This window comes from Balaenoptera acutorostrata, chromosome 20 (assembly GCF_949987535.1).
Source record: "Balaenoptera acutorostrata chromosome 20, mBalAcu1.1, whole genome shotgun sequence".
Lineage (NCBI taxonomy): Eukaryota > Metazoa > Chordata > Mammalia > Artiodactyla > Balaenopteridae > Balaenoptera > Balaenoptera acutorostrata.
In genome coordinates this window covers 26065149-26087541 of record NC_080083.1, presented here as the reverse complement: position 1 = coordinate 26087541, position 22393 = coordinate 26065149, and the positions used below count along the sequence as shown (strand labels likewise).

The following is a 22393-nucleotide window of genomic DNA, read 5'->3' as shown; positions in this document are numbered from 1 at the left end:
CATCTGGGCTCAGCAAGGAAGAAGGAGAAACGTGGGCTGTTCCGGAAGTTGAGTTGACAGGACGGGACTCACTGGGGGACTTGCTGCGGGAGGTGGGGTGGGGTGTCAGGGAAAGAGGTTTCAAAGGTTGACATGCTGGTCTGTGCCTGCAACAACTCAATGGATGGTGCTGCTACAGGGAAGACGGAAGAGACAGAGATTTCTCTTCTAAAGGAGGGGCTGCCTCACAATGGCGGAAGGGAGTGCTCAACTACCGTACTTGATTTAATGATATTACTAAAGCTTGAACTTTGAAACCACACAGTGAGTAAGAAAAAAGAAAACCACAAGAGCTAACTTCGTAAGAAACGACCGACAGACCTAAACAGCTATAAGCATACCATGGAAGACAAACTGAAGGAAAAAAAAGCACCCTGATTGTTCTTTAGAGAAACACAATTACAAACAAAACCACTCAATGAGCGTTCTCTTCTTAAGAACAAGAAAAACGATCATCAACATGTAGTAGTAGCTGTAAAAACAACACCAAGGGCAGCCTTCACACTCAGAAAAAAATGCTACATCTCCACAGTTTCGGGTGTTCTAACACGCTCTTCAAATTTTGTCTAACAACAAACCATAAAAATTACTGTTGTACCTACAGCCTTATTCTTGTCTTCGACGTCACTGCTGGGTACGTGGCAGCCACCCACCTTTTACCGATGGCGACAGTTTTGTCAAGTCCCTCGCCCCCTGAGAAACATTTTTTACCTTATATCCCATAACTACTCTGTGAAAGGGCAAAGTTCAAAACACCATTTTCACCCGTAAATCTTCCAGAAACACTTCAAAGCAGCAACAGGCCTCATTAACATACGGCTTCCTGGCAGGCAATCACATGCTGCGCGCATCTGACTCCTACCCCAGGCTGCTATTACCCCGCCCCCTGCCCCCTGCGCCCCCAGGGTCCAGGACGGGTCGCGTCGCCCCTCTGTAGGCTAAGCAAACACGCTCCCCGCCACCGGTCCCTCTGGACTGCCTCTTGCCTGCTGGAGAAATCCGCCGACTTGGCAAGACCAGGTTTCCTTTGCCTTGAAAAAGAGGTGGGGGAAGAAGGACAAAAGAGAGGGACACAGAACTAGTGTAATCCTGCATAATAACGAAGGTACCCATGGTGGTTTATGAGTGCCTTCTCCATGATAGGCATTTTAACCCATTGTCTCACTTCATCCTCTAAACAAGTGAAGGAAAAGGGTGTGATTATTTCCCCATTCTCATACATGCTGGCTAGAGCATCCATCACACAGCTCCTCAAGGGAACCACAGGTAGGTACTAGGTACATCTGGCACTGGATCAAGTCTGGGTTCTTTCTGGAAAGCCAAGGTGTCTCCATCAGGAGTTCTAGTCTCCAATTGAATTCATTTCTCTAAGAAAGCACTAAAGGGAATTCCCTGGTGGTCCAGTGGTTAGGACTCCCCGCTTTCACGGCAGCAGGCTGGGGTTCGATCCCTGATGGGGAACTAAGATCCCACATACCCACGCAGTGGCAAAAAAAAAAGCACTAAATACACCGTCCCTCAAAGTTCAGTCTTAAATGACTGATCTTCCTGGCTTCCAAATCTCAGAGGAAGCCGACCCATTTACTTGTGGCAAAAGTTGGTTCCAGCTTCTCCTCAAAGAACACACCTGATATATGATGGTGGGTAACTGTTTTCATCATTTAACTTCCTGTTGTAAAGATGCTTCTGCCCCCCACGTCTTCCAGCATACCAGAAAGCACAGTACTGCATGGACATACACGTGATTTCCTGAATCAACCACATTTTTATTGCATCATAGTGACATGACTAACGTGACTATCAGGTCCATCTCATCTAACCACTTCTAATAGAATCTCCTTAGAGACAGCCAACTGCTCTGAATTAAATCCCTTCAGAGAAACGGACAGTGTTGGGGCAATCCGGCCAGGTCTGGGACACATCTCCTTGGGGTCAGAGCAGGTTCCTTATGTCTTAAAGAGTTATAAGGTGCCTTCTAGTCACTTTCACCCAAGGGCCCCTTGTCTTTGGTCTGGGCCCTTCTGTAACTAAGACTTTTCCACTCTCTGTTTCTCCAACCTTTCTGTGGATCCCTCACCATCCATGCCATCCCTTGGCCTCCTATGAGCAGATTCTCAGCTCTCGTCACCTCCTCCAGATGCCTTCCCTCACCTTCCCAGCTAACAGTGACCACTATGTGCTTTGTGTCCCTAATTATCTTTGTAAGTGCCCCTACATAGCTCACTGTGTTATAAATGCATTTATTTTCCCCTACTCAACTGTGAGGTCTTTAAAAGCAGGAACCAGGTCATATTTATCTTTGCATCTGCAGCCCCTTGCCAGCCATAGTAGATGCCCAACAAATGCAGACTAACTGAATGCATGATGAATCATTGTATGTATTTTTCTTTCCCTCAACCTGGTTACTGACATAACTGCTGGGAACCACCTGGTTTTCCCCCTCCTTTTTTCTCTACTCCTGCCCCAACAAGGGCTGCCTGTCTGTAAGAGAGTGAGATTCCTGCCAGCAGCGTTTTCAGTCCTCTTCACTTGATCATCCTTGGTTTCAAAACATGGATATGCAGACAGATCTCTTCTGGGCTGCAGGCTCATATACCCAGCTTCTATTTGATATTCCACTTAGCTGAATCACAGGTGTCTAACTCAGCTGGTCCAGACTGACTTCCAATAGCTTCTTTCCCAAACCTATTCCTCTTTCTGGCAATGACACCACATTCAACCCAGTTGCTCAAACCAAAAACAAGTCATCCTACTCTTTTCTCCCTCTTCTCACATACCTCATAACCTTCCGCAGCCAGAGCAACCATTTAGAAATAGAACTCTACTCTCAGGTACCTGGCACAAGAGCTCCTAAAACCCTTGGAATTTCCTTAGTGTTAGGAGTGATAAGTGTCTTTGGTATGCTGATGAGATGACTCTTGGCTGAGGGGTTCTGAGATAGTTTCAGGATGGGCTGGTCACCAGAAAGACCAAGACCAATTCATGATTAGAGGGTTGGGACTTTCAGCTCTGCCACAACCCTCCACTTCAAACCTTGTCCCACCTCCAGCAGGAGAGAGGGGCTGAAGATTGAGATCAGTCACATTCAATGGCCAAATCAATCATGCCTAAATAATGAAACCTCCATAAAAACCCTAACTGATTAGGTTTGGAGAACTTCCAGGTTGGTAAACCGACTGAAGTGCTGGAAGGGTGGTGTACCCAAAGAGGGCATGGAAGCTCCAAGCACTCACACACACACCATGCCTTGCCCTAAATCTCTTTCATCTGGCTGTTCCTGAATTGTGTTCTTTGTAATAAACCATATCAATAATTACCTAAAATGTTAATGGACTAAACTCTCTAGTTAAAAGGCAGAGAGTATCAGAATGGATTTTAAAGCACAAATCCCAACTCTGTGCTCTCTACAGAAGACATATTTAACTCTTAAGATATTCCATAAGTAGTAAGCATAAGGAGTCTGAAGGGGCTGTATATCAGAAAAAGTAGACTTCAAGACAACGAGTATTACCAGAGATAAGAAGGGACATCTCATAATGATAACAGGGTCAATTCACCAGGATGCTGTAACAATCCTAAATACGGAGGCACCTATTACCAAAATCCTTCCAACAGCCCACGAGGCCTGGTGTGGCTTCAGATTACCTTGCCAGTTTCACCCCCCTACCACTCTCTCCCACCACTTTGCCTTTTCCTCCAACTCAAGTGATCCACACACTTTTCTTTTCTATCCTCAGGGCCTTTGCATCCCTTTAAATCCTCCCTTGCCTCCAACTTTTACCTTTTACTTCTTTCACGTCAACTTTTCTTCTTTAGGGCCCAAGCCTAAATATCACTTTCTCTAAGAATTTTCCCTTGATTACCTCCCAGATGAGGCTGAGATGTACCTTGTGTGCTTCCTTCGCCTCCTGTCCTTCTCAGGACTTCAATTACCGACTCATGTCTGTTTCTTCTGCTGGATTATACTCTGGAAGGCAGGGCTGTACATCTTTCCTTGGCTGCTCTAACCCCGAGGCTCAATTAATATACGTGTAATAAAAAAATGAATAAAGTCTGGTCTGAGGTTCTGGAACTCATCCTTTGGGTTTTAGAGCTCATATAATCTGTAGTATCTGGTCTTCTGAATGGGATGAACTAAGCAGGATACAATCAGGAAACAACTTTTCTTTTACTACCCTCAAGTACACTCTGTCAGTTAGTTCTTGCTGCCCCTCTCCTGAAAGGCACCTCAGGCAGATCCCGTACTCTTTCAGTCACTCTGAGGCAGTCAAAGCACAGCCTCATTTCAGGTAATAAATTGCCCAGTCCTTTTTTTTTTTTTTAATTAATTTATTTTTTTTTAAAGTTTTATTTTATTTATTTATTTATTTATTTTTGACTGCGTTGGGTCTTTGTTGCTGCGTGCAGGCTTTCTCTAGTTGCGGCGAGCGGGGGCTACTCTTTGTTGCAGTGCACAGGCTTCTCACTGAGGTGGCTTCTCTTGTTGCGGAGCACAGGCTCTAGGCATGCAGGCTTCAGTAGTTGTGGCACGCAGGCTCAGTAGTTATGGCTCACGGGCTCTAGAGCACAGGCTCAGTAGTTGTGGCACATGGGCTCAGTTGCTCCGTGGCATGTGGGATCTTCCCGGACCAGGGCTCGAACCCATGTCCCCTGCTTTGGCAGGCGGATTCTTTTTTTTTTTTTTTTTTTTATTTATTTGGTTGCACCGGGTCTTATTTATTTATTTATTTATTTATTTATTTTTGACTGTGTTGGGTCTTCGTTTCTGTGCGAGGGCTTTCTCCAGTTGCGGCAAGCGGGGGCCACTCTTCATCGCGGTGCGCGGGCCTCTTCACTATCGCGGCCTCTCTTGTTGCGGAGCACAGGCTCCAGACGCGCAGGCTCAGTAGCTGTGGCTCACGGGCCCAGTTGCTCCGCGGCATGTGGGATCTTCCCAGACCAGGGCTCGAACCCGCGTCCCCTGCATTGGCAGGCAGACTCCCAACCACTGCGCCACCAGGGAAGCCCGGCAGGCGGATTGTTAACCACTGCACCACTAGGGAATTCCCTGCCCAGTCCTTTTGAAATCAAAACCTCTTCCTTGCTCTTCCACTCCTCTGATCTCAGGGCTGTTTCTGACAACTCCAGAGCTGAAGGAGGGAGAGAACCAATGAGATGACAAGGGGCAAAGGCCTTTGTACTTAGCTGATGCTCTTCGTTGCCTGTGGCTTTGTCCTAATGCCTGCCCTTTTGTGGGAGGGGTTAGTGGGTCCTTCAGGTATCTCCACTCCACTGCACACCACCCTAATGCAGGCCATTGCCCTCTCATGCTGACTTCTTCTTTTTTTTTTTTTTAATTTTTATTGGAGTATAGTTGATTTACAATGTTGTGTTAGTTTCTGCTGTACAGCAAAGTGAATCAGTTATACATATACATATATCCACTCTTTTTTAGATTCTTTTCCCATATAGGTCATTATAGAGTACCGAGTAGAGTTCCCTATGCTACACAGTAGGTCCTTATTAGTTATCTATTTTATATATAGTAGTGTGTATATGTTAATCCCAATCTCCAAATTTATTCCTCCCATCCCCTTTACCCACTGATAACCAAAAGTTTGTTTTCTACGTCTGTGACTCTCTTTATTTTGTAAGTTCATTTGTTATCATTTTTTTAGATTCCACATATAAGCGATATATGGTATTTGCCTTTCTCTGTCTGACTTACTTCACTTAGTATGATAATCTCTGGGTCCATCCATGTTGATGCAAATGGCATTAATTCATTCTTTGTTACGGCTGAGTAATATTCCACCAGTTATAAGTACTACATCTTCTTTATCCATTCATCTGTTGATGGACATTTAGGTTGCTTCCATGTCTTGGCTATTGTAAATAGTGCTGCTATGAACACTGGGGTGCATGTATCTTTTTGAATTAGAGTTTTCTCCAGATATATGCCTAAGAGTGGTATATGGTAGTTCTATTTTTAGTTTTTTAAGAAACCTCCATACTGTTCTCCATAATGGTTGTACCAATATACATTCTCACCAACAGTGTAGAAGGGTTCCCTCCCTTTTCTCCACAGCCTCTCCAGCATTTATTGTTTGTAGACTTTTTGATGACAGCCATTCTGACCAATGTGAGATGATACCTCAATGTAGTTCTGGTTTGCATTTCTGCTGACTTCTTGCTACATCTCCAGCCTCTCTGTGGGGATTCTTCCTTCCTTCATAGATGAGGTCCATTTAGATGGCTCAGCTACCCTGCATAGAGTCTACCTACCCCACAACTGATGAAAGTATGGCTACTCCAAAAGCTGATCTCTTATGCTCATCCAGCCATCAAGAACTGCTCCAGGTAGGAGGCAGATGGCAGTCCTCCTGACCCCTAAATTCCAGGCAACATGCCAGGTTCTATTCATGCTAACTTGGTGGCAGCTGGGGTGGGCTGGCATGTTTCTGTTGTTCAGCAGGCTGGGCCATAGGCTCCCAACTCTCCTGCTTGTAGGCATCACAATTATCTCCATGAGGTTTACCTGAATGGCCTCTTACTAGGCTTGAGGCTGGGAAAGAGGGAAAAGCCACAGCATTCTATTCCTGTGAATGCCTTTGAAACAATCTTTCCACTGACAATCCTGCCGCTGCCCCATCACCTTCTCTTAGATAGGCCTGACGTGGGTGATGGAGTTGAAGGTCCAAGATCATTTTGGCCATCTCCTAAGAAGCCTTGCTTTAGACTGTGGGGGCATTTATCACCCCTTGTTCTTCACTCTGAGGATTTAGACGAAATTTCCAGGCACAGATGAAGTCCTGCTTCATACCCAGTTATACCTGTCAACCTCATCCCCTGCTCTAGTTCAATGTCAAAAATTTGAAGATGCGTTAAGTCAGAGAAAGACAAGTATTGTATGATATCACTTATATGTGGAAGCTAAAAATAAAACAAACTAGTGAATCTGACAGACTCACAGATAGAGAGAACAAACTAGTGCTTACCAGTGGGGAGAAGGAAGTGGGAAGGGGCAGAATAGGGGTACGGGATTAAGAGGTACAAACTACAACATATAAAATAAGTAAGCTACAAGGGTATATCGTACAACACAGGGAATATAGCCAATAGCTTACAATAACTATAAGTGGAGTATAACTTTTAAAATTTGTGAATCACTATGTTGTACGCCTGAAACTTATATAATATTGTATATTAACCGTACCTCAAAAAAAAAGAGTTTAAAAAAAAAGAATTTGAAGATGCAGAACGTTCAGGAGATGTCTAGGAGATAAAAAATGTCCTAGAACTCTGCTTCTGATACTGGAGGATGTGGATAGACAGACACTAGAAGTCATAGCATACCTATCTTGAACATCAATTTTTATATTAAGACATGGATGTGTTATGAGGTAAAGTGCAAAATCTTTGAGGGGGTAGAAAACAGAAACTTTCAAATAAATTGAGTTCACCATCAGCCACTTCATCTATAGATTCTAGGGGTGGTACATGGAAACCCTTGAGACCTTTTTTTTTTTGGCCCACACTGCGCAGGATGTGGGATCTTATTTCCCTGACCAGGGATAGAACGTGTGCCCCCTGCATTGGAAGCGCCGAGTCTTAACCACTGGACTGCCAGGGAAGACCCCAGAAGCACTTGAAAAGTTTTTGAGAGAAGTGTTTTTGGGGTAGTTGGGTCCTACAAAAACTGGTGTTACGGGACTTCCCTGGTGGTCCAGTGGGTAAGACTCCATGCTCCCAATGCAGGGGGCCCGGGTTCAATCCCTGGTCAGGGAACTAGATCCTGCATGCATGCCACAACTAAGAGCCCGCATGCTGCAACTAAGACCCAGTGCAGGCAAAATAAATAAATAAATAATTATTAAAAACAAAACAAAACTGGTGTTACCTTTCTGGAAGTCCTCAGGAATACTGTTGAGGCAAATAGAGAAACACTGTAGAAAAATTAGGTCACCCTGACTGTTCCACAAACCAGCTGAGAGAAGCCTTATAAGCCTTCCCTTTAATACTAAGAAGGAAGACGGGGAATCTAACAGGTCTTCTGGTTATTCTAGAAAAAGCAGGTCTGGATCTCTAGATCAGGGGCAAATACCAGCAGAGGTTTTGTTTGTGTATGTTTTTTTGTGTTTGTTTGTTTGTGCTTTTGAAGACTGCCTGAGCTATGTTTCTTATTTCTGTCTGCTCTACAGGCTGAGGTGCCTATAGCCTACAGCAAAAAACAAAAACAAAAACAAAACACCCTGAAAACAAAAGTACCAAGTGCCTCTAAGGAGCAAGGAAGAAGAGAGCTGTGAAAACTGGCCTTCTCTCCACCACAGGCCTCAGAAGACTCAGTGGGCAGAGTAGATTTGAAGGAGAAAAGGGAATCAGGCAGAATCTAAGGTGGGTGGCTGGGGCCTGAGGAGAAACCCTTAGGAGCCTAACGGTTGGAAGACTTTATAGTTCCTTAGCACATAACAAAACAAAACAGCCTCCAGCAATTTAAGACCTCTACTGAACAATCTGACTGCACTGGTAGAGAACATCTCATTTCTAAATTTAACTTCCAATTTCCCCAAGAACTCACAGTTTTATGATGTACCTGGTTTTCCTTCTGATGTTATTCAGTAATGTGAATCAAGTCACATCTGCCATTTCAATACGGTGCCTACCTTTCTTAAGAATCTTCTTCACTTTCACATAGTTCCCCTGTTTGACATACTCATGAAGCTGTGCTTCCAAGGAGTCATTTCTTAACGAACCAAGTTGAACAGGACAGGGGACTGGAAGATGAACGGCCCGAGACATCCTGTTTCAAAAGAAAGCAACATGCTCTAACTGAATCAGAAATGCAAGGAAAGAACGTTGATTCTTTCACATTTCTTTCACTTCTTGTCCATTTTCATTGATAATGAACAGCATTAGGGGACAATTACTGAAATGCTACAAGATTAGGGACTTCCCTGGCGGTCCAGTGGTTAAGACTCTGCGCTTCCACTGCCGGGGGCCCGGGTTTGATCCCTGGTTAGGGAACTACGATCCCACATGCCGCGTGGCATGGGCAAAAAATGTAAAAATAAATTCTACAAGATTAAAGTTTATTCTCAATGTTACTGTTGAAATTGAACTCAACATACTTACCATCAATTCCTTGAAGTGAAAAAGTGACGACTACCAAAAAGTAAAATTAGGAATACATGTGGGGCTTCCCTGGTGGCGCAGTGGTTGAGAATCTGCCTGCCTTGCCGTGGACACGGGTTCGAGCCCTGGTCTGGGAGGATCCCACATGCCGCGGAGCAACTAGGCCCGTGAGCCACAACTACTGAGCCTGCGCATCTGGAGCCTGTGCTCCGCAACAAGAGAGGCCGCGACAGTGAGAGGCCCGCGCACCGCAATGAAGAGTGGCCCCCGCTTGCCACAACTAGAGAAAGCCCTCGCACAGAAACGAAGACCCAACACAGCCAAAAATAAATAAATTAATTAATTAATTTTAAAAAAAAAAGAAATACATGTATTTGTTGAGTAATTAAGAAAATTTGGAGAGTATTAACTTTGTGGGATTTTTTTGTTTTGTTTTTTGTGGCTTGCAGGATCTTAGTTCCCCGACCAGGGATTGAACCCACACCCTCGGCAGTGAAAGCACGGAGTCCTAACCACTGGACCGCTAGGGAATTCCCAGGAGGGTATTAACTTTGAAAGGCTAGTATACAAATGCAGTCATTTATGTAGGAAAGTAGATAGTATGTGTGTTGGGTTCCCAGTTCAGACTCTGAAGTTCTCGTCCTGGCTCTGTCACCTCCCTAACTGTGTGACCTTGGAGAAATTATATAACTGATGGGCCTCAATTTCCTCATCTATAAATGGGGGTAATAATAACCAGAGAGCTGCTGAGACGTTAAATAAAATTTTAGAACTCTGTAAAGTGCTTAGAACTCTGCCTGGCACCAAGGAGCTCTCAGTAGTTGTTAGCTGCTACTGTGCACACAAGAACCATGCAAAGAAATTTAAACTTCCCACGTGTAGCAGCCACACCTGACCAGTGATTGTGGTATACCTACCATGTGTCTCACAGGTGACAGGTTCTGTGTAAGTCACCTAAAATAGGATCACTGTCATCACAATGCTTGGTCTAGCAGGGCAGACAAGTGGCACCAGGCTGGTATGCCACGGACAGTGGATAAGAGAAGGAAGCCCCATTTGCATGAATCAACAAGCATGCATATCAGGGGCATAATTGAGCGATCCATGGAGAGACATAGAGGGCGGGATATGAGGTGAAGTGAAACAAACACCAGAAAGATTGACACATTCTGTGGGTCTTCCCCAGCCAAGAGGCTTTTAGGTTACTGAGAAGTAACCCCCTCTTAATTTATCTACTGATAAAATGTGGAAATGCTAATACCTTGAGTGTTTTAACTTTATTTTCTTTGTACTTGTTACTAGCCATGTCAGTGCCTTATAGCATCCTAGTAATCACAACATTGTTAAGCAAAGAACAGTGACTCAGAAAATATTGTTTGGTTTAAATATGAGCTGAAGCTTTTATAACTTTCCTTCCCCACCTCCATTCCCCACCCCACCCCCCTTTCTGCCTCCCTACTATATCCAGGCATTAAAAACGAGTAGCATATTTCTATTTGATTTACATAGATAAAGTCTTTAAAGAGGTGATTAAGTTAAAATGAGGCTGTTTGAATGAGGCCATAATCCAATACAACTGGTGTCCTTATAAGAAGAAGAAGGAGACACCAGGGGCACTTGCACAGAGGAACAATCATGTGATAGGCAGCAAGAGAGTGGCCATCTGCAAACCAAGAAGAGAAGCTTCAGAAGAACCCGACCCTATCGGCACCTTGATCTTGGACTTCTAGCCTCCAGAACCTTCAGAAAATAAATTTCTGTAATAGCTAGATATGGCATATGAATATGCATATAGTTTTATTTTAGTTTAGTAAAGGCATGGGATGTTTTAATAATTATAAAGAAAAAAGTTTAATATTTTAAATAAATATTTAAAAAAATAAAAAGTGCTTATTATCACCCATTGAAATAATCTATTAAAAAAAAGTGGAAAATATTCTTGAAAGAGGAGTCTACAGTTACTATCTCCAATTCATTCATCCATTCAGCTGGAATGGTCTGCTAGTGTGTTATTCTCCCCCATACCCCTGACAGTGGGCTCCTGGCCAAAGCCCCCAATATCTTCTTCTTTTTTAAAAAAATTTTATTTATTTATTTGGCTGCGTCGGGTCTTAGCTGTGGTGTGAGGGTTCTTCGTTGCACCGTGCGGGCTTAGTTGCCCCGCGGCATGTGGGCTCTTAGTTCCCCGACCAGGGATCAAACCCACGTCCCCTGCATTGGAAGGAGGACTCTTAACCACTGGACGACCAGGGAAGTCCCCCACTATCTTCTCACACCTGGACAAATCCAATGTGCATTTTCAGGCTCTGTCACACTGGAATGTTCGCCTGTATGTAACACTGCCTTTATTCCTTCTTTATTTTATTGTGGTAAAAATATACATAGCATTTACCACTTTAAACAAATTTTAAGTGTTCAGTAGCATAAGTATATTCACACTGTCGTACTACAATCACTACCATCCATCTCCAGAATTTTTATCATCTGTCCAAACTGGAACTCCATACCCCATTAGATACTAACTCTGCATTTTCTCCTCCTCCCAGGCCCTGGCAACCACCATTTTACTTTCTGTGTCTATGAATTTGACTACACTTGGTGCTTCACGTAAGTGTAAACACTTATTTGTCCTTTTGTGACTCATGTATTTCACTATGTCCTCAAGATTCATCCATGTTGTAGCATATTTCAGAATATCCTTCCTTTTTTAAGGCTGAATAATTTCCCACTATGTATATACACCCCATTTTGTTTATCCATTAACCTATTGATGGACACAGGCTGATTCCACCTTTGGCTACTGTGAATAATGCTTCTATGAATATGAGTGTTCCAATATCTCTTTAAATCCCTGTTTTCAATTATTTAGAGTATATACCCAGAAGTAGGATTGTTGGATTAATTTTTTGAGAAATGGCCATACTGTTGAGAAATGGAATACTGCCTGCCATATCAGTAAACAAAGGATGTCACAGACGTCAGTGATTGCAGCCACCGCGGATGGTGAGCTAGTGAGCCCTGAGGGAACTCAGGAAGGAAGAGAATACCTGCCATCTAGTAGCCATCAGACTGCAGTCACTCCATAGGGTGAGCCCTGACTCAGGATATGAAAACACAGGATACTGGCCCCAGATAGCTGAGGTGCATATCAAAGGAAGGATTTCGGTGAGCCCAGACTCTTGCATCCTCCCATTCATAGAAGAGCACTAAATTCCTTACCTTGCGATATCTGCTTTTCTTTAATTAACAACAATCTTCTGACGTTCAGACTATCTACCCTCTGTTGCAAAACTCCTATATATCCTGGCTGGCCCCCTCACTTCCTCGGAGCAGTTCTCTCAGGGTTACTTGAGATGCTGCCTCCCAGGCTTGAAGTCTTAAAAATTCCCGCCGAATAAAACATAAACTCAACTTTCGGGTAGGTTGTGAATAAATTTTTAGTCGATACTGTTTGCTAGAGTGGCTGGACCATTTACATTATCACCAGCAATAAAAAAAGTGTCCCAATTTTTCCAGATCTTCACCAATACTTCTGGTTTTATTTTTTAGTACTGGTGATTTTAATGTTTTTCAACCTTTAAAAAATTTTTATTTAATTGCATTTACACCAATACATGATGACTACATTTTGACATAAAATGTTCAAAATAATACAAGTAAATTTAAAACCCCAAGCCCATACGTTTTCTTCTTTTTTTTCCCTAAAGCTGCAGAAAATGCACATTCCTGAGAATTAGGGCTTCCGCTGTGTTAATCATTTACATGCTAACAACCACTCCCTGAGTACTTTGACTCTTACTGCCTTTCTTTTCCAGTCATCCTACTTCATAAAAATGCCATCTGCGGAGTATTAGGGTTTAGAACAGGTCTGAACATTACTAAAGCACGTTTTTTTTTTAAAAAAACAAGACAGCTCTTGCAATTACTTAGTCGGGTAACTCACACTGAACTCCACCTACAAACACATTTCACTACTGTAAACTTGGTTGTTTTCTCCTTTATGTAACACCAGCATTCTACAAGAACGATAAATACTAAACTAACAAATATTACCGTGTATTGTCTCAAAAACGAAATCTCTCGTTTCACGACATAAAACTTCTCAGCTCTCACATTTTGCGAGCTAAATTTCCCCCTATTTTAAACTAATTATCCAAAAAACTCTATACGTTACTTATAAATCTTCTAAAAACAACAAAACACAAAAACGAGTCCCAAATCGCACCCTAGCACAACAAAAACATTAAGCGCAGTAGCGTGTATTATAAGGAGTAGTTAAACGGAAAAACTGAAAATTCTACTTTTGAACTAAACTCATCAGGGGAAAGCGCGAACGCAGTCCCCCACTACCACAAATTATGCAGTCGAGTTTCCCACATTTGGGGAAATCGCAGGGGTCAGCACATCCGGAGTGCAATGGATAAGCCTCGCCCTGGGAAAACCACCTTCGTGATCATGGTATCTCCCCTGCCAGGTAAGTATGAGTTGCTTAAACCGCCTGGCACCTCACCCTGAGATACGAAACACTTCACACTTACGGTCACTCTCTTCACGCACGCTCTAGCCCCTCACTTATGAATAAAAATTACTGCAAACTATAAAAGCCTAATAAAAACATTTCGTATACCGGAACATTTGCAAAATAATAACAAATGTATGTACAATGTGAACAAAACCAGCAGACACTGCGCTTATTTACATACTCCAGGCACTTTTAGTGACATCATCCTTCTGCGCCGGACAAACCTATCCCCGGGTTTTGTTGGTGTGGTAGGCTAAACAGTGCAAAACCCTCCGCGGTGGCCGCATGCTAGTCGCCGCAACGTGTGAATGTTACTTTTTTCTGGGTCATAACAGATTTTACGCATGTGATTAAAGCTTCGAAATTATGTGGGGTAACGGCATACCGAATTACCCAAACACCGCCTAGGTAAAATAGAAACTCATATTTAGAAACATGTCGACATACAAAAAGTTCTAATCGGTGGACTTCCAAAAACAGAGCAAAAGAAAACCACAGATTTCCCCCCGGAAAATAAGAGAGCACCGCATAAAACTCCACCACCTAGAGTAATAAAAGAACTTCAGCTTTTTTAAGTCCCTAATAAAGCTAACAGTAACTCACTGGATATGCAGTGACGGACGCTCTCAGCCAAGTGAAAAGACATACACAATGAAAAATACCTTCAAACAAAAAAAATTAAAACCGGCAAAACTAACACACAACCACGCCCAAAAAACCAAGAACATTTGAGTCCCTGTAACAACAAACCTAATCTAAATAACAACTACAAAAGCAGTGAAGAACACTAACTCACTAACCACACAGCAAAAGACAAAACCACACTTTTCTTTAAACTTTTCCATATCAGGGGAGAGCGCGAACGCAGTCCCCCACTACCACAAATTATGCAGTCGAGTTTCCCACATTTGGGGAAATCGCAGGGGTCAGCACATCCGGAGTGCAATGGATAAGCCTCGCCCTGGGAAAACCACCTTCGTGATCATGGTATCTCCCCTGCCAGGTAAGTATGGATTGTAACTCAACCCTGGCACCTCACCCTCGAACTCAGCACACAATATACTTATGGTCAGTTATATTCCAAGTTCTTTAGGGCTTTGGTTGGAAACTGCAGGATTATTCATATGACACTGACTAAGACTCATCCTTTGAACGTTCAGCGTAAATTCTGCCCCGCGAAGAATGAAATCGAACCAGCAGGCGGCGCGCCCTTCATCTACATATCCCCGCCTCTTGTCACTCGACGTCACTGCTTTTGGAGAAGAGGTCAGTTCGCTCTAGCTATGCCTCGTGCCGACCCCAAAGACGATCAAAGACAAGTGTAGCTGGAAAGATTGTTCAACTCCTTGTCTTGGCAGGCATACGCAAAAATTACGGCGTAGATTTGTTACGCGTCCTAGTACTGCGCCGCAGGGGCGGGCAGGGCAGTTGCGGGCGGCGGTGGCGCGCGACCCTCAGAGGAAGAGGGCCGCACTGTCGGTTCTGCGAGCCTGACTCGCTGCTCCACTATGGGACTGGGTCATACCCTCAAGTCTCTCTCAACCTCCATTTCCCAAAAGTGTAAAGTGGGAATACTACTGCCTGCCTACTTCACAAGATTTCTGTGGGAGCTGAACAGGAGAACGCGGGTCAAACGCAGCCTCGAGCCCCTCACCCGACCCAGGCCATTCCACTCCTGGACAGGTGTCCGTGCGGTTGGGGACGCAAATCCGACCTCAGCAAGATTCAAGCCTCTGCATGCTCGGCGCAAAGGAAAGCAGCACCTGGCCTGGATTTGGTAACAAACCGAGCGCTCCTCTGTTCTTTTTGGACAGCGAAAATACATGACACACTGTTTTCCTTTCTGCCCTTGCTGGCTAGGCTCTCTGGGCAAAATAACTCTGCAGCAACTAGGGTGTCAAGGACTTGGTGGTGTGCGGAAGCCAAACTTTACCTCTCCTCTGTTAGGGCCTCCCCTCTGTTAGGGTCTCCGGCCCAGCCTGAAAATTACACTGGCATAGATGGTCTACCAGGATAAAAGCATACACATTTATTTAACAGAAGTGTACAGGCGCCCTCATAAGGAAATGAAGGCCCAAAGAAGTGGAAACCTAAATGTTTTTCTATTAAGTTGAACAAAGAGCGACAATTGTGGAAAAGAAACTAACATATATGGGGAGGCTAAAGGAAGATAATTTTTTTAAAAAAAATTTTTAATCAGTCATCAATTTTTATACACATCACGTTATACATGTCAATCCCAATCGCCCAATTCAGCACACCACCATCCCCACCCCACCGCAGTTTTCCCCCCTTGGTGTCCATACATTTGTTCTCTACATCTGTGTCTCAACTTCTGCCCTGCAATCCGGTTCATCTGTACCATTTTTCTAGGTTCCACATACATGCGTTAATATACGATATTTGTTTTTCTCTTTCTGACTTACTTCACTCTGTATGACATTCTCTAGATCCATCCACGTCTCAACAAATGACTCAATTTCGTTCCTTTTTATGGCTGAGTAATATTCCATTATATATATGTACCACATCTTCTTTTTTTTTTTAAATTCTTTTTTTTTTTTTAAGGATTTTTTTCTTATTTATTTATTTATTTAATTTATTTATTTATTTATTTATTTATTTATTTTTTGGCTGTGTTGGGTCTTCGGTTCGTGCGAGGGCTTTCTCCAGTTGCGGCAAGCGGGGGCCACTCTTCATCGCGGTGCGGGGACCGCTCTTCATCGCGGTGCGCGGGCCCTTCTCTATCGCGGCCCCTCCCGTCGCGGGGCACAGGCTCCAGACGCGCAGGCTCAGCAATTGTGGCTCACGGGCCCAGCTGCTCCGTGGCATGTGGGATCTTCCCAGACCAGGGCTCGAACCCGTGTCCCCTGCATTAGCAGGCAGATTCTCAACCACTGCGCCACCAGGGAAGCCCTGTACCACATCTTCTTTATCCATTCGTCTGTTGATGGGCATTTAGGTTGCTTCCATGACCTGGCTATTGTAAATAGTGCTGCAATGAACATTCGGGTGCATGTGTCTTTTTGAATTACGGTTTTCTCTGGGTATATGCCCAGTAGTGGGATTGCTGGGTCATATGGTAATTCTATTTTTAGTTTTTTAAGGAACCTCCATATTGTTCTCCATAGTGGCTGTATCAATTTACATTCCCACCAACAGTGCAAGAGGGTTCCCTTTTCTCCACACCCTCTCCAGCATTTGTTGTTTGTCGATTTTCTGATGATGCCCATTCTAACTGGTGTGAGGTGATACCTCATTGTCGTTTTGATTTGCATTTCTCTAATAATTAGTGATGTTGAGCATCTTTTCATGTGCTTTGTGGCCGTCTGCATGTCTTCCTTGGAGAAATGTCTATTTAGGTCTTCCGCCTATTTTTGGATTGGGGTGTTTGTTTCTTTAATATTGAGCTGAATGAGCTGTTTATATATTTTGGAGATTAATCCTTTGTCCGATGATTCGTTTGCAAATATTTTCTCCCATGCTGAGGGTTGTCTTTTCGTCTTGTTTATGGTTTCCTTTGCTGTGCAAAAGCTTTGAAGTTTCATTAGGTCCCATTTGTTTATTTTTGTTTTTATTTCCATTACTCTAGGAGGTGGATCAAAAAAGATCTTGCTGTGATTTATGTCAAAGAGTGTTCTTCCTATGTTTTCCTCTAAGAGTTTTATAGTGTCCAGTCTTACATTTAGGTCTCGAATCCATTTTGAGTTTATTTTTGTGTATGGTGTTAGGGAGTATTCTAATTTCATTCTTTTACATGTAGCTGTCCAGTTTTCCCAGCACCACTTATTGAAGAGACTGTCCTTTCTCCATTGTATATCTTTGCCTCCTTTGTCATAGATTAGTTGACCATAGGTGCGTGGGTTTATCTCTGGGCTTTCTATCTTGTTCCATTGATCTATGTTTCTGTTTTTGTGCCAGTACCATATTGTCTTCATTACTGTAGCTTTGTAGTATAGTCTGAAGTCAGGGAGTCTGATTCCTCCAGCTCTGTTGTTTTCCCTCAAGACTGCTTTGGCTATTTCGGGTCTTTTGTGTCTCCATACAAATTTTAAGATGATTTGTTCTAGTTCCATAAAAAATGCCATTGGTAATTTGATAGGGATTGCATTGAATCTGTAGATTGCTTTGGGTAGTATAGTCATTTTCACAATGTTGATTCTTCCAATCCAAGAACATGGTATATCTCTCCATCTGTTGGTATCATCTTTAATTTCTTTCATCAGCGTCTTATAGTTTCCTGCATACAGGTCTTTTGTCTACCTAGGTAGGTTTATTCCTAGGTATTTTATTCATTTTGTTGCAATGGTAAATGGGAGTGTTTCCATAATTTCTCTTTCAGATTTTTCATCATTAGTGTATAGGAATGCAAGAGATTTCTGTGCATTCATTTTGTATCCTGCAACTTTACCAAATTCATTAATTAGCTCTAGCGGTTTACTGGTGGCAGTTTTAGGATTCTCTATGTATAGTATCATATCAACCGCAAACAGTGACAGTTTTACTTCTTCTTTTCCAATTTGTATTCCTTTTATTTCTTTTTCTTCTCTGATTGCCGTGGCTAGGACTTCCAGAACTATGTTGAATAACAGTGGTGAGGGTGGACATCCTTGTCTTGTTCCTGATCTTAGAGGAAATGCTTTCAGTTTTTCACCATTGAGAATGATGTTTGCTGTGGGTTTGTCATATATGGCCTTTATTATGTTGAGGTAGGTTCCCTCTATGCCCACTTTCTGGAGAGTTTTTATCATAAATGGGTGTTCAATTTTGTCAAAAGCTTTTTCTGCATCTATTGAGATGATCATACGGTTTTTATCCTTCAGTTTGTTAATATGGTGTATCACCATTGATTGACTTGCGTATATTGAAGAATCCTTGCATCCCTGGGATAAATCCCACTTGATCGTGGTATATGATCCTTTTAATGTGTTGTTGGATTCTGTTTGCTAGTATTTTGTTGAGGATTTTTGCATCTATACTCATTAGTGATATTGGTCTGTAATTTTCTTTTTTTGTAGTGTCTTTGTCTGGTTTTGGTATCAGGGTGATGGTGGCCTCATAGAATGAGTTTGGGAGTGTTCCTTCCTCTGCAATTTTTTGGAAGAGTTTGAGAAGGATAGGTGTTAGCTCCTTTCTAAATGTTTGATAGAATTCACCTGTGAAGCCATCTGGTCCTGGACTTTTGTTTGTTGGAAGATTTTTTTTTTTTTTTTTTTTAAAGGATTTTCTTATTTATTTATTTATTTATTTATTTTTTTGGCTGTGTTGGGTCTTCGGTTCGTGCGAGGGCTTTCTCCAGTTGCGGCAAGCGGGGGCCACTCTTCATCGCGGTGCGGGGACCGCTCTTCATCGCGGTGCGCGGGCCTTTCTCTATCGCGGCCCCTCCCGTCGCGGGGCACAGGCTCCAGACGCGCAGGCTCAGCAATTGTGGCTCACGGGCCCAGCTGCTCCGTGGCATGTGGGATCTTCCCAGACCAGGGCTCGAACCCGTGTCCCCTGCATCAGCAGGCAGATTCTCAACCACTGCGCCACCAGGGAAGCCCTGTTGGAAGATTTTTAATCACAGTTTCAATTTCATTACTTGTGATTGGTCTGTTCATATTTTCTGCTTCTTCCTGGTTCAGTCTTGGAAGGTTATACCTTTCTAAGAATTTGTCCATTTCTTCCAGGTTGTCCATTTTATTGGCATAGAGTTGCTTGTAGTAGTCTCTTAGGATGCTTTGTATTTCTGCAGTGTCTGTTGTAACTTCTCCTTTTTCATTTCTGATTTTATTGATTTGAGTCCTCTCCCTCTTTTTCTTGATGAGTCTGGCTAATGGCTTATCAATTTTGTTTATCTTCTCAAAGAACCAGCTTTTAGTTTTATTGACCTTTGCTATTGTTTTCTTTGTTTCTATTTCATTTATTTCCGCTCTGATTTTATGATTTCTTTCCTTCTGCTAACTTTGGGTTTTGTTTGTTCTTCTTTCTCTGGTTTCTTTAGGCGTAAGGTTAGATTGTTTACTTGAGATTTTTCTGGTTTCTTTAGGTAGGCTTGTATAGCTATAAACTTCCCTCTTAGAACTGCTTTTGCTGCATCCCATAGGTTTTGGATCATCGTGTTTTCATTGTCATTTGTCTCTGGGTATTTTTTGATTTCCTCTTTGATTTCTTCAGTGATCTCTTGGTTGCTTAGTAACGTATTGTTTAGCCTCCACGTGTTTGTGTTTTTTACGTTTTTTCCCCTGTAATTGATTTCTAATCTCATAGCGTTGTGGTCAGAAAAGATGCTTGATATGATTTCAATTTTCTTAAATTTACTGAGGCTTGATTTGTGACCCAAGATGTGATCTATCCTGGAGAATGTTCCGTGCGCACTTGAGAAGAAAGTGTAATCTGCTGTTTTTGGATGGAATGTCCTATTAATATCAATTAAATCTATCTGGTCTATTGTGTCATTTAAAGCTTCTGTTTCCTTATTTATTTTCATTTTGGATGATCTGTCCATTGGTGTAAGTTAGGTGTTAAAGTCCCCCACTATTATTGTGTTACTGTCCATTTCCTCTTTTATAGCTGTTAGCAGTTGCCTTATATATTGAGGTGCTCCTATGTTGGGTGCATATATATTTATAATTGTTATATCTTCTTCTTGGATTGATCCCTTGATCATTATGTAGTGTCCTTCCTTGTCTCTTGTAATGTTCTTTATTTTAAAGTCTATTTTATCTGATATGAGTATAGCTACTCCAGCTTTCTTTTGATTTCCATTTGCATGGAATATCTTTTTCCATCCCCTCACTTTCAGTCTGTATGTGTCCCTAGGTCTAAAGTGGGTCTCGGGCTTCCCTGGTGGCGCAGTGGTTGAGAATCTGCCTGCCAATGCAGGGGACACGAGTTTGAATCTTGGTCTGGGAAGATCCCACATGCCGCGGAGCGACTAGGCCCGTGAGCCACAACTACTGAGCCTGCGCGTCTGGAGCCTGTGCTCCGCAATGGGAGAGGCCGAGATAGTGAAGAGGCCCGCGCACCGTGATGAAGAGTGGCTCCCGCTTGCCACAACTAGAGGAAGCCCTCGCACAGAAACGAAGACCCAACACAGCCAAAAATAAATATAATAAATAAATAAAGAAAAGATTACTGGGCTTCCCTGGTGGCGCAGTGGTTGAGAGTCTGCCTGCCAATGCAGGGGACACGGGTTCGAGCCCTGGTCTGGGAAGATCCCACATGCCACGGAGCAACTAAGCCCGTGAGCCACAACTACTGAGCCTGCGCTTCTGGAGCCTGTGCTCTGCAACAAGAGAGGCCACGACAGTGAGAGGCCCGCGCACCGCGATGAAGAGTGGCCCCTGCTCGCCACAACTAGAGAAAGCCCTCGCACAGAAACGAAGACCGAACGCAGCCAAAATAATAATAATAATAATAATAAATAAATAAATAAATAAATAAATAATTTAAAAAAAAAAAAAAAAAGAAAAGATTACTATTAAAGTGGGTCTCTTGTAGACAGCATATATATGGGTCTTGTTTTTGTATCCATTCAGCAAGCCTGTGTCGTTTGGTTGGAGCATTTAATCCATTCACATTTAAGGTAATTATCGATATGTATGTTCCTATGACCATTTTCTTAATTGTTTTGGGTTTGTTTTTGTAGGTCCTTTTCTTCTCTTGTGTTTCCCACTTAGAGAAGTTCCTTTAGCATTTGTTGTAGAGCTGGTTTGGTGGTGCTGAATTCTCGTAGCTTTTGCTTGTCTGTAAAGCTTTTGATTTCTCCATCAAATCTAAATGAGATCCTTGCCGGGTAGAGTAATCTTGGTTGTAGGTTCGTCCCTTTCATCACTTTAAGCATATCATGCCACTCCCTTCTGGCTTGTAGAGTTTCTGCTGAGAAATCAGCTGTTAACCTTATGGGAGTTCCCTTGTATGTTATTTGTCGTTTTTCCCTTGCTGCTTTCAATAATTTTTCTTTGTCTTTAATTTTTGCCGGTTTTTGATTACTATGTGTCTCGGCGTGTTTCTCCTTGGGTTTATCCTGTATGGGACTCTCTGCGCTTCCTGGACTTGGGTGGCTATTTCCTTTCCCATGTTGGGGAAGTTTTCGACTATAATCTCTTCAAATATTTTCTCTGGTCCTTTCTCTCTCTCTTCTCCTTCTGGGACCCCTATAATGCAAATGTTGTTGCGTTTAATATTGTCCCAGAGGTCTCTTAGGCTGTCTTCATTTCTTTTCATTCTTTTTTCTTTAGTCTGTTCCGCAGCAGTGAATTCCCCCACTCTGTCTTCCAGGTCACTTATCCGTTCTTCTGCCTCAGTTATTCTGCTACTGATTCCTTCTAGTGTAGTTTTCATTTCAGTTATTGTATTGGTCATCTCTGTTTGTTTGTTCTTTAATTCTTCTAGGTCTTTGTTAATCATTTCTTGCATCTTCTCAATCTTTGCCTCCATTCTTATTCCAAGGTCCTAGATCATCTTCACTATCATTATTCTGAATTCTTTTTCTGGAAGGTTGCCTATCTCCACTTCATTTAGTTGTTTTTCTGGGGTTTTTTTCTTGTTCCTTCATCTGGTATATAGCCCTCTGCCTTTTCATCTTGTCTATCGTTCTGTAAATGTGGTTTTTGGTCCACAGGCTGCAGGATTGTAGTTTTTCTTGCTTCTGCTGTCTGCCCTCTCGTGGTTGAGGCTATCTAAGAGGCTTGATGGGAGGCTCTGGTGGTGGGTAGAGCTGACTGTTGCTGTGGCGGT

General features: G+C 42.8%; 2 non-coding genes and 1 pseudogene across 2 annotated transcripts; all 3 read right to left on the bottom strand.

Moving 5' to 3' along the window:
* Nucleotides 1–449: 449 nt before the first annotated feature.
* On the bottom strand, nucleotides 450–647 carry LOC114238854 (small nucleolar RNA U3; annotated as a pseudogene).
* Nucleotides 648–13468: 12821 nt separating this feature from the next.
* On the bottom strand, nucleotides 13469–13632 carry LOC114238869 (U1 spliceosomal RNA). Its single transcript, XR_003624128.2, has one exon. It is a non-coding gene; the product is annotated as a U1 spliceosomal RNA (small nuclear RNA).
* Nucleotides 13633–14519: 887 nt separating this feature from the next.
* Nucleotides 14520–14683, bottom strand: LOC114238868 (U1 spliceosomal RNA). The gene has a single exon (XR_003624127.1). It is a non-coding gene; the product is annotated as a U1 spliceosomal RNA (small nuclear RNA).
* Nucleotides 14684–22393: the final 7710 nt, after the last annotated feature.